This window comes from Papio anubis, chromosome 5 (assembly GCF_008728515.1).
Source record: "Papio anubis isolate 15944 chromosome 5, Panubis1.0, whole genome shotgun sequence".
Taxonomy (NCBI): domain Eukaryota; kingdom Metazoa; phylum Chordata; class Mammalia; order Primates; family Cercopithecidae; genus Papio; species Papio anubis.
In genome coordinates, this window is record NC_044980.1 from 93744343 (window position 1) to 93758899 (window position 14557).

Below are 14557 nucleotides of genomic sequence, written 5' to 3' on the forward strand. Positions count from 1 at the left end.
AGTGTTCTGGAATCTCAGTCTGCTTTAGAAAGCATAAGCTTGTCCCTTAAGCTTGAGGACACATGGGCATGGCCAATAGTAATTCTCAGTGCCTTCAGAATTAAGAACCAAGCCTTAGATTATGTCATTTTAACACTGGTTTTACTAAGTGTTGTCTTGTATTCATTGGCACAATGTTAACATAGTGTCTGTCTGTCTCTCACTGAATTTATCACACTGTGGATTAATTACATAGTTATGTTAGTTTCTTCTACCAGAATATGGATTCCTTAGACATACCTCTTTTCTCTTTATGTTTCCAGGGCCTATCAGTCAAAGCCCAAAACATAGGAGAAATAAGAAATAAGATGTGTAAAATATTTGCTAAAATGAATGGAAATATTTGAAGTTAAACGTGCTATATCTTGATTAACTGTTTAAGGTTCACATTTTTCCATCACATATAACACACATATTTACTTTCAAAGAGTAAACTGAAAGATGTTTGTGTAAGTAAAAATAATTACTATGCGGGCCGGGCGCGGTGGCTCACGCCTGTAATCCCAGCACTTTGGGAGGCCGAGGCGGGCGGATCACAAGGTCAGGAGATCAAGACCACGGTGAAACCCTGTCTCTATGAAAAATACAAAAAATTAGCCGGGCGCGGTTGCCAGCGCCTGTAGTCCCAGCTACTCGGGAGGCTGAGGCAGGAAAATAGCGGGAACCCGGGAGGCGGAGCTTACAGTGAGCGGAGATTGCGCCACTGCACTCCAGCCAGGGGGACAGAGCGAGACTCCGTCTCAAAAATAGTAATAATAAGAAGAATTACTATGCAAAAAATTTTCTTCAATGAAATGTTACAAAGACATCTTTGTTTTTGTTTTAACACTTGAAAAGGACTTTAAAAATGCCAGGACCTCTTCTAAATTTCACACATACACATATACATAAATTTAAACATTTAACCTCATAAGGACGCAAACAAATAGTACTACAATTATATATACTTTACAGATTAGTAACCTGAAGCACAAACACAGAGGATGGGTGACCAGACTAACGTCATTGGTTTGTAAGTGCTAGAGCTAGGGTTCAAAACCAAGCAGTCTACATGTGATTCTACACTCAAACTTTTTTTTAACACCTGGGCCAAATAAACATATACATAGATGTGAAAAATACATCATTAAACTTCATGAGCATTGTTGGGAACTTGCTGTTACACTACATGAATTGTCAAAGTAATTTAAATATGACATATTAATTTCACCATTTATCACAGACCATTAAGAATCAGCATGTGATTGTTTTCTTTTTTTCATGAAAGTGAATATGAATGTATTTATGGTAGTCGACTAAAATATATTTGAATCATAAATATGTTTCTTAAAATTGCACATAGAATTAATACTAGGTATACCCTCAAAATTCTGCCTTTGTAATTAAAAAGAGGTGTAATTTTTATTTGCCTGAAGGAATGCAAGGAAAAAATATGAGTTGTTGAAAGATTCCCTGTGTATTACAAAATAAAATTTTGAGAAAAGTTTGTAATTAGGATATTTAAAATTAGGGATTGGAGAACCAAGTGAGAATTCTCAAGATACATGTATCATGACACATTCTTGCCAAAATAATCAGTAAAACTACTGCATTGGTCTGTGGTTGCAGCAGTTACTACTGTTTAACAAAAGAACTGATTCAGCATAGTACTTAAGTCCTTTAAAATTATGTTGTACACTTAAAAGAAGGAAACAACATTTGCTATGGTTGATATTGTAATCACCCATGATAGAAAACTAAGGTAGAAAAACTATAATTTTTCCCTTTGCAATTCATGCTGTTGATAAAGTATGTACAATGGGTACATTAGAGGGGTTGTAGGAAAAATATCTAACTCTTAGTGATTATATCATCAAATTGCCACAGAAATGTCACTTTGACATTTAACTTTCTTGTTTAAATAAACAAAAAACCTTAATAACATATTCACTTGTCATTCTTATAAATATCTTTTTGAAAGTATAACCCAAGGTTGAAAATTATTTTTAACTTATTATATATTATTTATTCAGTACTGAGTCCCAAAAAGACAGTCGGTTTAATGCTCAAAATATGTAGGCATTCTAATACCAATCAAGCATTGGGAAAAATATAATGAGTGTATAAAAATGAATGTTTCAATTTCTGATATCATAAGATATGCCAAGACAATTTCACGTTTATTACACCATACTTATTATAAGGGGATCATTCTCAAGCTCTATTTTAACAGGTTCATACTTTGACTTAGTTGTAATGCCTGATCCCCTTAATGTTCTTATCCTCTGTATCTGATTCATTACAAAGCCCTAAAAATTCCTCTCAGAATTTCCCCTGAATATATTTCCTCTTCTATGTTCTTACTGATACATTCTCAGCTGAGGCACCACCATGTTTCTTTGAACTAGTATTGTAATAATGTCCTTATTATTTTTCAAACAATTAACTAGATTCATTGGTAGATCATGAATTAATTGTGTGCTCATTGATCGCTAAGTTTGAAAGAGTAAAAAAGGATAGAATGGATTATAACAGAAAATGACAATGTTCCTTGAACATCATTTTAAGAAAATTTGTTGAAGACTTCCATATATGTGTGCATGGTTAGTAGCCATAGTCGGGAAAACAATACGAGGAGTAAATCATGATATAAAATCGATTCTATTACTAATCATCTTTGTGAAAAGATATTAAAAGACACTGCTGTAACCAGCTGCTTGCCACAAGGACTGCCATCTTTATCAATTCTCTGTTTCAGAGATAGTGTTTTGATGTTTACAATGTACATTTAATCATGTTATGAACCTAACCAAACATCTTCATTAGTTTCAGTCAAGATTCCGAATTGGATCTTCCACAACTATTCCCTCCCCTACTCAGAATTTTTGTTTTATACATCCTATTGCCTATCTTAGATTCAAATATTATCAGACTCCCTATGTCTTTGTTTATTTGTATTCCTTTATTTATGTTGATGTCTCTGCCTGAAACTACCTCCCTCCCTAAGACACCCTAACCTTAAGCCTGAAAAAGTCGTATTTGTTCTTAAAAATCAATGATTAATATCCATTTCAATGCTTTACCTAATTTCCCAGGCCAAATTGATTGTTTCCACTGCTGTGGTGTAAAAGTACTTCCTGTTATCTATATTCTACTATGTATTAAACTCTGACATATTTTGTTACTTGTCCAGGGATTGACATCTTTAATAAATTAGTAAAGCTACACATAATAATAATGAGAGCTTATGTCCCGCCTTTGCCTTATCATCAGTGGCTAGTTCTGTGAGTACCTTTAGTAAAGCAGTTTGGACATTGTTAGTGTAACAATTTATTTCCTTCATCAGAGTATGATCATCTGAAAAGTCGAAACTTGCTCTTTATATTTGTATCTGAACTTTCTGATAAAGCACTGAATGAAGAAGTGGAGAACAATTATAAGGAAGGTGAAAGTTATAATTACACATAACTGGAAACAATAGGCACTGACAAGTGTATCTGTGTTTGGCTTTGGAGTACATTTTTTTTACCTATGTCTTATTTACAGATAAATATGATAGTTGAAAAATAACAAGTACTTTAAACCAAAAACTGTAGCTGTATTTTGAAAATCTGTGGAAGGATAGATCTACTGACCATTTGCTAATGTCCATTTCATGTCAAAGAGGAATGATAACGATAATATTTCACATTAATAGCAATCATACCATCAACACTAGGTGTTATCATCTTACTTACTGCTATGATCTGAATGTCATCACTTTTTTCCTCCTCTAATATCTTCCTCATTTAGGGTGCCTTCTCTTTCATATACTTTTTTATCTGTTTATTATTATGGTCTTTCCAAGTGTTAATATGCTCATGTTTCTATACTTCTCAGTATTTTTCTCTTCTGTTTATAACAATGACAACAAAACTCAAACAAACAAACAAAAAAGCAAACCAACATAACAACAAACTCCAACGGTCCCTCTTGGACTGTAAGATTCCATGCAAATTCTTAACATGATGTAATGATCCTTCATCATTTAAAGTCAGCATGTCTTGGCATTTCCCCTTGAACGTTCATTATGAACCTAACAAGAGGGTGGTCTCAAATTCTGTCTTATCTTTTTTTTTATTATTATAATTTAAGTTCTAGGATACACGTGTACAACATGCAGGTTTGTTACATATGTATACATGTGCCATGTTGGTGTGCTGCACCCATTAACTCGTCATTTACTTTAGGTATTTTTCCTAATGCTCTCCCTCCCCCTCCCACACCATGGCTGGCCCTGGTGTGTGATGTTCCCCACCCTGTGTCCAAGTGTTCTCATTGTTCAATTCCCTCCTATGAGTGAGAACATGCAGTGTTTGGTTTTCTGTCCGTGTGATAGTTTGCTCAGAATGATGGTTTCCAGTTTCATCCATGTCCCTACAAAGGACATAAACTCATCCTATTTGATGGCTGCATAATATTCCATGGTGCATATGTGCTACATTTTCTTAATCCTTTCTATCATTGATGGACATTTGGGTTGGTTCCAAGTCTTTGCTATTGTGAATAGTCTCAACTTAAGATCATGGAAAGTATTTGTCTGTGTGCTTACAGGTCCCATTGCCTCAGATTCCTCTTCTTCACATTTTGAATAATCATTCAGATGTACAATGATTTAATTTTATTTATAAGACTTTGGAAGACATCATTAACTTGATTTTTGGAAAAGCTGTTTTCAGTTTACATTTCCAAATGCATTTTATGGGAATGCCAACATCAATGTAACTTTTCACTGACTAGTAAACATTTTAAAAATCTTTGTTAGACTTATATATGAAAAATTGTTTACAATCTTTGCTTTAGAAAATGGGTGAAAATTTAAAACGTTTTAAAATTTTAGATAGTTTATGGTCATCATTTCCATTTTTAAAAATTTTTACTTGTGGATAAAATAATGTCTGTGTGAGGAGCGACATAATTAGAAAAAAAGAACTGTACCTCAATTTATATTTCATATTTCATGTGTAGTTTTAAGTTAAATTTTAAACATCATAATTAGAACAACATATAAATCATATTTCTACATATAACACAAATTTTGCATTTAAAATCAATAAACAAAAATCACAATTTAGTTTTATATAAATTATAAAATTTCATAGATCAAAAACATGAACAAGGTATTAAGCAAAACTACTGGAGAAAATGTGTGTAGCAAATATTAGATAAGCAATGTTACTATTCCTAAATTATAAGTCGTTATTTCTTTTAGTAGTAATTTTTAGAAAAATCATTCTAGTGCCCTAGACTTAGCTCTCTATCATGGATTTAGTTGTTCGCTATTTGCTGTGTGAGTTGGGAAATACATATCCTCTGTGAGATAGAAGGATAAAGCCTTAAGGCCTGATCTTAGTTATTTCTTGCCTGCTGCTAGCTTTTGAATGTGTTTGCTCTTGCTTCTCTAGTTCTTTGGTGTGATGTTAGAGATTGTCAATTTTTAGATCTTTCCAGCTTTCTCTTGTGGGCATTTTAGTGCTATAATTTTCTGTCCACCACGCTGCTTTAAATGTGTACCAGAGATTCTGGTATGTTGTATCTTCAGTCTCCATTGGTTCCGGGGCTTGTCTTGTTTCTGCCTTTATTTAGTTGTACCCAGTAATTCAGGAGCAGGTTGTTCAGTTTCCATGTGGTTGAGAGATTTTCATTGATTTTCTTAGTCCTGGTTCTAGTTTGATTTACTGTGGGTCGAGAGACAGTTTGTTATAATTTCTGCTCTTTTACATTTGCTGAGGGAGTGCTTTACTTCCAACAATGTGGTCAATTTTAGAATACGATGCTGATATGTTAGCACAGTAAAGTATGTATTCCATTGATTTGGGGTGGAGAGAGTTCTGTAGATCATCTATTAGATTTTCTGCTTGGTGCAGAGTTGAGTTCAATTCGGGATATCCTTGTTAACTTTCTGTCTGGTTGATCTGTCTAATGTTGACAGTGGGGTGTTGAAGTCTTCCATTATTATTGTTGTGGGTCTAAGTCTCTTTGTAAGAGTCTCTAGGACTTGCTTTATGAAAGATCTAGGTGCTCCTATATTGGGCACATATATATTTAGGATAGTTAGCTCTTCCTGTTGAATTGATCCCTTACCATTATGTAGCGGCCTTTGCTGTCCTTGATCTTTGATGGTTTAAAGTCTGTTTTATCAGAGACTAGGATTGCAACTCCTGCTTTTACCATTCTTCATTTGCAGCGGTAGATCTTCCTCCAGCCCTTTATTTTGAGCCTATGTGTCTCTACATGTGAGATGGGTCTCTGAAGATACAACAAACTGATGGGTCTTGACTCTTTACCCCCCATCAATTAATGTGAAGTGTGTTCTTTTAATTGGATCATTTAGTCCATTTTACATTTAAGTTAAATATTGTTATGCATGAACTTGATCCTGTCGTTGTGATATTAGCTGAGTTTATTTTGCTGGGTAGTTGTTGCAGTTTCTTCCTAGCATTGATGGTCTTTACACGGCATGTTTTGCAATGGCTGGGATCAGTTGTTCCTTTCAAGTGCTTCCTTTAGGATCTCATGGGCAGGCATAATTGGTGGCAAAATCTCTAAGCTGTTGCTTGTCTGTAAGGATTTTATTTCTCCTTCTAAGATCAGAACAGAACTGAAGGAGGTGAGACACAAAATCCTTGAAAAATCAGCGAATCCAGAATGGTTTTGAAAACATCAACAAAATTGATGAGCCGCTAGCAAGACTAAATAAAGAAAAGAGGAATCAAATAAATGCAATAAAAAATGATAAAGGGGATATCACCACCGACCCCACAGAAATACAAACTACCATCAGAGAACACTGCATAAACTTACTCTATACAAATAAAGTAGAAAACCTAAGAAGAAATGGATAATTTCTGGCCACTTACACTCTCCCAGAACTAAACCAGGAAGAAGTTGAATCCCTGAATAGACCAATAGCAGGCTCTGAGAGTGAGGCAATAGTGTATACCAACAAAAAGTCCAGGACCAGATGGATTCACATGAATTCTACCAGGGTATAAGGAGGAGTTGGTACCATTCATTGAAACTATTCCAATCAGCAGAAAAAGAATCCTCCCTAACTCATTTTATGAGGCCAACATCATCCTATTTTACCAAACTGGCAGAACACAACAAAAAAGAGAATTTTTAGACCAACCTCCAATGAAGACATGATGCAAAATCCCTCAATAAGAAGCATACTGGCAAACTAGTTCAGCAACACATCAAAAAGCTTATCACCATGATCAAGTGGGCTTCATCCCTGGGATGCAAAGGCTGGTTCAACATTAAGCAAATCAGCCCAACATAATCCAGCATATAAACAGAACCAAAGACAAAACCACATGATTATCTCAATAGATGCAGAAAAGGCCTTTGACAAAATTCAACTTCATGCTGAAAACTCTCAATAAATTTGAAAGGTATTGATGGGCGTATCTCAAAATTATAGAGCTATTTATGACAAACCCACAGCCGATATCATGCCTGAGCGGGCAAAAAAACTGGAGAGGCATTCACTTTGGCTTTAAGCACCAAGGAACAGGGGATGCCCTCTCTCACCCTCCTATTCAACATAGTGTTACGGAAGCTCTGCCTAGGGCAATCAGGCAGAGAAAGAAATCAAAGGGTATTCGTTCAGGAAAAAGAGAAGTTAAATTGTCCCTGTTTGCAGATGACATGATTTTATATTTAGAAACCCATTTGTCTCAGCCAGAGCTCTGCTGAGATGATAAGCAACTTCAGCAAAGGGAGATCTCGGGATACAAAATCAATGTGCAAAAATCACAAGCATTCTTATACACCAGTAACAGACAAACAGAGAGCCAAATCATGAATGAACTTCCATTCACAATTGCTTCAAAGAAGATAAAATACCTAGAATCCAACTGACAAGGGATGTAAAGGACCTCTTCAAGGAGAACTACAACCACTGCTCAGTGAAATAAAAAGAGGACACAAACAAATGGAAGAACATACCATGCTCATGGATAGAAAGAATCAATATTGGGAAGAAATGGCCATACTGCCCAAAGGTTGACTAGATTTCGAAGTACCATCCCATTAAGCTACCAATGAGTTTCTTCACAGAATCAGGAAAAAACACTTTAAAGTTCATATGGAACCAAAAAGAACCCAGCAGCCTTGGTGAAATCCTAACCCAAAAGAACAAAGCTGGAGCATCATGCTACCCGACTTCAAACTATACTACAAGGCTACAGTAACAAAACAGTGGTACTGGTACCAAAACAGAGATATAGACCAATGGAACAGAACAGAGCCCTCAGAAATAATACCACACATCTACGTATCCTGATCTTTGGAAGCAGACACAGAGAAAGCAAAAATGGGGAAAAGGATTCCCACTATTTAATAAATGGTGCTAGAGGAAAGTGGCTGTCACTTAAGTAGAAAGCTGAAACCTGGATGCTTTCTTGCTCACTTATAAAATTAAGGTACCAAGATGGATTAGAGGCTTAAATGTCAGACTTAAAACCATAAAATCCTAGAAGAAAACCTAGGTAATACCATTCAGGACATAGGCTTGGGAAGGACTTAGATAATCTAAAACACCAAAAGCAACGACAACAAAAAGCTAAAATTGATAAATGGGATCTATTAACTAAAGAGCTTGCACAGCAAAAGAAACTACCATCAGAGTGAACAGGCAACCTACAAGATGAGGAGAAAGTGCAATCTACACATCTGACAAAGAGGGCTAATATCCAGAACCTACAAAGAACTCAAACAATTCACGAAAAAGCAAGAACAACCCCATCAAAAATTGGAGCCAAGGATATGAACAGACATTTCTCAAAGAGACATGCCTACAGTCAACAGATACATGAAAAAATGCTCATCATCACTGGCCATCAGAGAAAATGCAAATCAAAGCTACAATGAGATACCATCTCATACCAGTTGAATGACAACCATTAAAAAGTCAGGAAACAACAGGTGCTGGAGAGGATGTGTAGTACAGGAACATTTTTACACTGTTGGTGAGATTGTAAGCTGGTTCAACCATTGTTTAAAACAGTATGGCAATTTCTCAAGGATCTAGAACTAGAAATACCATATGACCCAGCCATCTCATTACCTGGTATATACCCAAAGGATTATAAATCATGCTGCTATAAAGACACATGCACACGGATGTTTATTGCGGCACTATTCACAATAGCAAAGACTTGGAATCATCCCAAATGTCCATCACTGACAGACTGGATTAAGAAAATATGGCACATATACACCATGGAATACTATGCAGCCATAAAAAAGGATGAATTCGTGTCCTTTGTAGGGACATGGATGCAGCTGGAAGCCTTCATTCTCAGCAAACTATCGCAAGAACAGAAAACCAAACATGCCATGTTTTCACTCATAGGTGGGAACTGAACAATGAGATTACTTGGCTCTGGGAAGGGGAACACCACATACGGGGGCCAATTAGGGGAGGGGGGAGGGGGGAGGGATGGCATTGGGAGTTATACCTGATGTAAATGACGAGTTGATGGGTGCTGACGAGTTGATGGGTGCAGCACACCAACATGGCACAAGTATACATATGTAACAAACCTGCACGTTGTGCACATGTACCATAGAACTTGAAGTATAATAAAAAAATAAAAAATTTTTTTAAAAGCCTTAAGGCCATTCATTGTGAACATGTAGAAAAGGAAAAGATATTTTTTCTGTTCCAGAAAAGTCTATTTTCTTGTAAAAGAGTTAGCATTCAAAGAAGGTCAAGAAGGTGATTAAAGCTTGTTGTAAATTATCCACCAGTGGAGAATAAAGAATTGATTGAGTTATAAAAATGCATTGTACCAGCATTGTACCAGGGAAAGTTTGTCTTCTTATTCATATCAGACAATGATAATTTGCATCTCTAGTCATCAGGCTTCCCTTTTAGCCATGGCTGTTAGAAAACGCAATACCAATTTTAAGTTTTACCTATGACAATGAACTCAAACAAGACGTCCTTTAGCATCACTCATTATCAGTTTCATTTTACAGTTTGTGCTTTTCTTTACTATGTTCTCATCTGATAAGTGAGAAAATCACTCTGCTGTTAACAGGCCTATTATTATTGACCTCACTGAACAGTGAAAATACTGATGGTTTTCTAATATTACATTTATAGTAATTAATAGGAACCTAGGTTTTCTGATTCCTAATCTTTAGAACATTTCACTGTACCAGTCTTCACAGTTCTGTACTTTCTTGTAAAGTTTTAAATTATCTTTATATATGCTTTCTCTTATGTACTAATGTTGAAATTCAGTGTGTTAAAAACTCTGGCAGCAGATACAAACCAAAATTTTCTCAACTCCTACATTAATTTTCTCATTCATTTATCCATTCAATAAATACATTATATATACCTCAATGTATCAGTTTTTTCTTGGCAGTTATATTCGTTTTCTTAAAAAAGTATTCACTCTTTATTTTTTTGTTTATAATTGACACATAATAATCCTATATATTTACAGGGTGCAGTGTGATGTTTCAATGCATGTGTAGGTTATATAACAATCAAATCAAAGTAATTACCATATTCATCACTTTAAACATTTTTTTCATTTCTTTCTGGTGATAACATTCAAAAATTTTTCTTCTACCTATCTTGAAATATATAATACATTGTAACTTTCTATAGTCATCCTACTGTGTAATAGACACCATAATGTATCCTTTTTGTCTGATAGGATTTAGCTGTCTCCCAACTCAAATCTCATCTTGAATTGTAGTTCTCATAACCCTCAGGTGTCATGAGAGGAACCAGATAGAGATAGTTGATTCATGGAGGGAGTTTCCTCCATCCTGTTCTTGTGATAGTGAGTGACTTCTCAAGAGATCTGATGGTTTTATAAGGGGCTTCCCTCTTTGCTGGGCACTCATTCTTTCCTGCCACCCTGTGAAGAGGTGCTTTCCACCATTACTGTAAGTTTCCTGAGGCCTGCCAACCATATGGAATTGTGAGTCAAGACTCTTTTCTTTATAAATTACCCAGTCTTGGGTATTTACTTATTAGCAACGTGAGAATGGACAAAACTGTCTAACTGTAATTTTGTACCTGTTGACCAACCTTAGTGTACCACTCTTGGTGCTAGGTCCTAAAGATATAGGCTAAAAAAAAAATCAGACATAGTGGGAGCTCCAACGTGCCTAAGGCATATTGTTTAGGCCAGCACATCTCAAACCTTAATGCACATAAGAATCACCTGGGCACTGTAATCAAATGCACACACTGAGTCAGCAGACCAGGTGCAAGTTCTGACATTCTGTAGTTCTAACAAGCTTCCAGGTGATAATGCTGGTCATCTAAGACCACACTTTGAGTAGCAAGGATTTACTTACATAAATACATACACATTTAAGTGGCCCTCTCAATTGATATCTTATTGCTGTTTTTGATTTATAAGGAGAAAATATGTACCAAGAAGAAATTAGGAGGAAAGCAGTCAAAGAGAGCAAAAGTTGCAGGAAAGGGACTGAAGATGTTGGTTAAGAAATTAAAAAGGAGTAAAGAGAAGATAGTGATTTAATCTAGAGGGAAGGTGAGAAGACAGAATGGAGAAAAGGTAAGCAGAAAGAAATAAGTAAATAAAGAAACTTAAGTTAGAAATTCCAACTAATTAGCCAAAAGTGGCAAAAGAAAGTGTTTTGTAGCTCTTAATTGATTTCTGACTAACTGTCTCTAGAAAGACTCACTACCTCTAGCATCTTTGTTTAAACAAAGTAAGGAGTGGTGTTTCATGGTTAAAGAATATTAGGTGCCAATTGCAATTGTTAATCATTGCCTCCCTCAGAGTCCACCATGTAACACCAAAGACAGTGCAGGGCCAGATTTTCTTGTTACCAAGGGGAAACAAGGTTTCTTTTCTGTGAGGAACCAGTACTGAAGTGCTGCTTGAGAGTTTCTACAATCCACAGCTAGCCCAGAGAAAGGAAAGAATTTACCACCACTTTTCCAACAAAGGTGGGGAAAGAGGAGACTAGGAGCGATGAAATGAGACTTTGCTCTTTGCCATCACTCAAAATCACTGTTAGGAAATATATGAATTTTTTAATTGAAAACCACTGTTGTGAAATTATTGAGTATAGCTAATACAAATGTTAGAATATGCTTTTTTGTAGATACTCATGAGAGTAGATTATGTAAAAAGTTGAAAGATAACTAGAGAAAAAATTTAAAAGCACTTTAAGGATTGCTTTGCAAAATTCAAAACAATTTTCACAACCAACAAATTAAATTCCTTAATGTAAGATAGGCACTATTACATTAATTTCAAAACTACTCAAAGAGAAAGAACCTAAGAAAAGTTTCAAAAGACAATTTATACAGATTGTATGAGGGAATCTTTCTAAACTTGTTTTCCTTTACCTATGGTGATATATAAATGATATATGTAATCTTTCAAACTCTCAATTCTTGAAATTTTACAGCACACTTTTCGATAAATAAGTATACATGGTGGGGGTAAACTTGAGGCAAGGATTTTGTAGGACACCATCATGGCTCACTGTAGCCTCAACCTCCTGGGGTCAAGTGGCCCTCTCACCTCAGTCTCCCGAGTAGCTGAGACTACAGGCACATACCACTACACCTGGCTAATTTTTAAATTTTTTGTAGAGATGGAGTTTCATCATGTTGCCAAGGCTGTTCTCAAACTCCTGGAATCAAGCAATCTTCCCACCTAGGCCTCACAAAGTGCTGGGATAACAGGTATGAGCCACTGTGCCCAGCTTCTATCTGTTATCTCTGTTTATCATCTATCTATCTCTACGTTTATACGGTATTTAGCACATTAGACAATCCAAGTGCAAAATTAAAAAAAAATTGTATCAATTGGACAATTTTTCTAATGCTTACCAGTTTTTATTTAACTTAATAAAGATTCTACTCTTATCATTATTCCACTTTTTGTGGCATTAAAAAGGGTTATTTAAGTTAAATTCAGCTCATATGGTAATAGACTATCCCATGAACTATATGTAAAATCTCAAAGTGGGTCAAAGTATTCTACAGTACAGGTATGGTAGAAACCGCCATGGTTTTAGTCAGTTGAATATTTTTCAGCCCCTTATGATGATGACTGAGTCTGTTAATAGTTAATCATATAAGATATGTAGATGTTGGCGTTGTTCTGGTTGGTGTGTAGCAGAATGTCAGACAGCTTATGGCACTTAACTGAAACTTTAAAGTTACTAATGATTTCTTCTTAAAATTTATTATGTGCGATATCTAAAGATTAGTAACCTAATTAGTTATCCTGAAATATCTCAAAGACTTCAGATAAAGTTCTGAGTGGGAACACCTCATTCAGCATTGGAAGCATACCTTAACTTCTCTTTCAAACATTCTATTAGTCCTTCTGCATTATTGGAAATAATAAACCTGGCCATAGTCAAATATTTTAAATGTATTATGTGTCTTTGGAGACTCTGAATTGTAGTGATTATTCCTCACCCCACACAGCACCAGCTGTCCTTTAAGAATGAATGTATTAAAAAAATAAAATAAAAAAGAAACACTCTCCAGTGTACCTAAGATAATATTTTCAAAACATTTTTAAAAGATTCCGATCTGAAAATCTTTCAATGTGGTGCTTTTAGAGATAATATTCTACTGCTAAACGTATGTTTAACAGATGCTTGTGTTTGACTTTGTCCCCTATTAAGGTGTAGTCATTTACAAATGTTTTGATGTATTCATTGTATTGGTAGCTGGACATCTTCTGTGGTGTATAACCAGATAGGATAAATGTAATACTCTTGAACAACGTAACATAAGAAATCTCATTGCTATTATAGTTTCTCTAGAGTTGATTTTTGCTCTTGACTTTGTATAATAGATTTTGTTTTACATTCTAATTTATATCACTTTGTTGTAAAATTCTAGATGCTTTGAATTAGAATACTCATAATATGAGTATCTTGCAAGATAATGTAGCTAATTTCATAACTTTTTAGGAGATTTTGTTTTGTATTAAAGATGACCTCTGGAAGAATGCATTTAACATGTTAATTAATACCTTAAAAGTCCCCTGAAATTAATAGATAAAATAAATGGGAAAAGTCCTCATGGCAAAAAACAAAAAGAATGAATGTAGATGTTCATTTCTGTAATTGGGCACTGTTCATGACTGGCTCTTGGTTGGTACTCATGAAATGTTATTGTATAGATAAAATAATGTAACAAGTGTTAGTGCATTTGATAAAATAAACTTAATGTTTATCTTTTAGAAGGTAATTTTCTCTTTAAATATTTACAAGAAAAATATACAACCAATGTATTTCAGTTGATAGACTTTGCAGTAAAATGGACTCTGGTTGAGACAAATTTTAGGGAACTAGTTCTAGAGGTTCCTAAATTTACTAATGTTAAAAGTAGTAGTATCAAGTAGTGTTTTAGTGTTTTACAATTTTAAAATCACGTATAGTTTACCTTCTTCTGCACACATCATTACTATTGATATCAGAAGTGTAGCATTAGTCAACTGATTATTTGGAATTTTTCTCT

At 35.0% G+C, this 14557-nt stretch overlaps 1 protein-coding gene across 1 annotated transcript in view; it reads right to left on the reverse strand.

Moving 5' to 3' along the window:
• The window catches only part of ST8SIA4 (ST8 alpha-N-acetyl-neuraminide alpha-2,8-sialyltransferase 4), a 102001-nt gene that overhangs the window by 58357 nt on the left and 29087 nt on the right, over nt 1–14557 (reverse strand).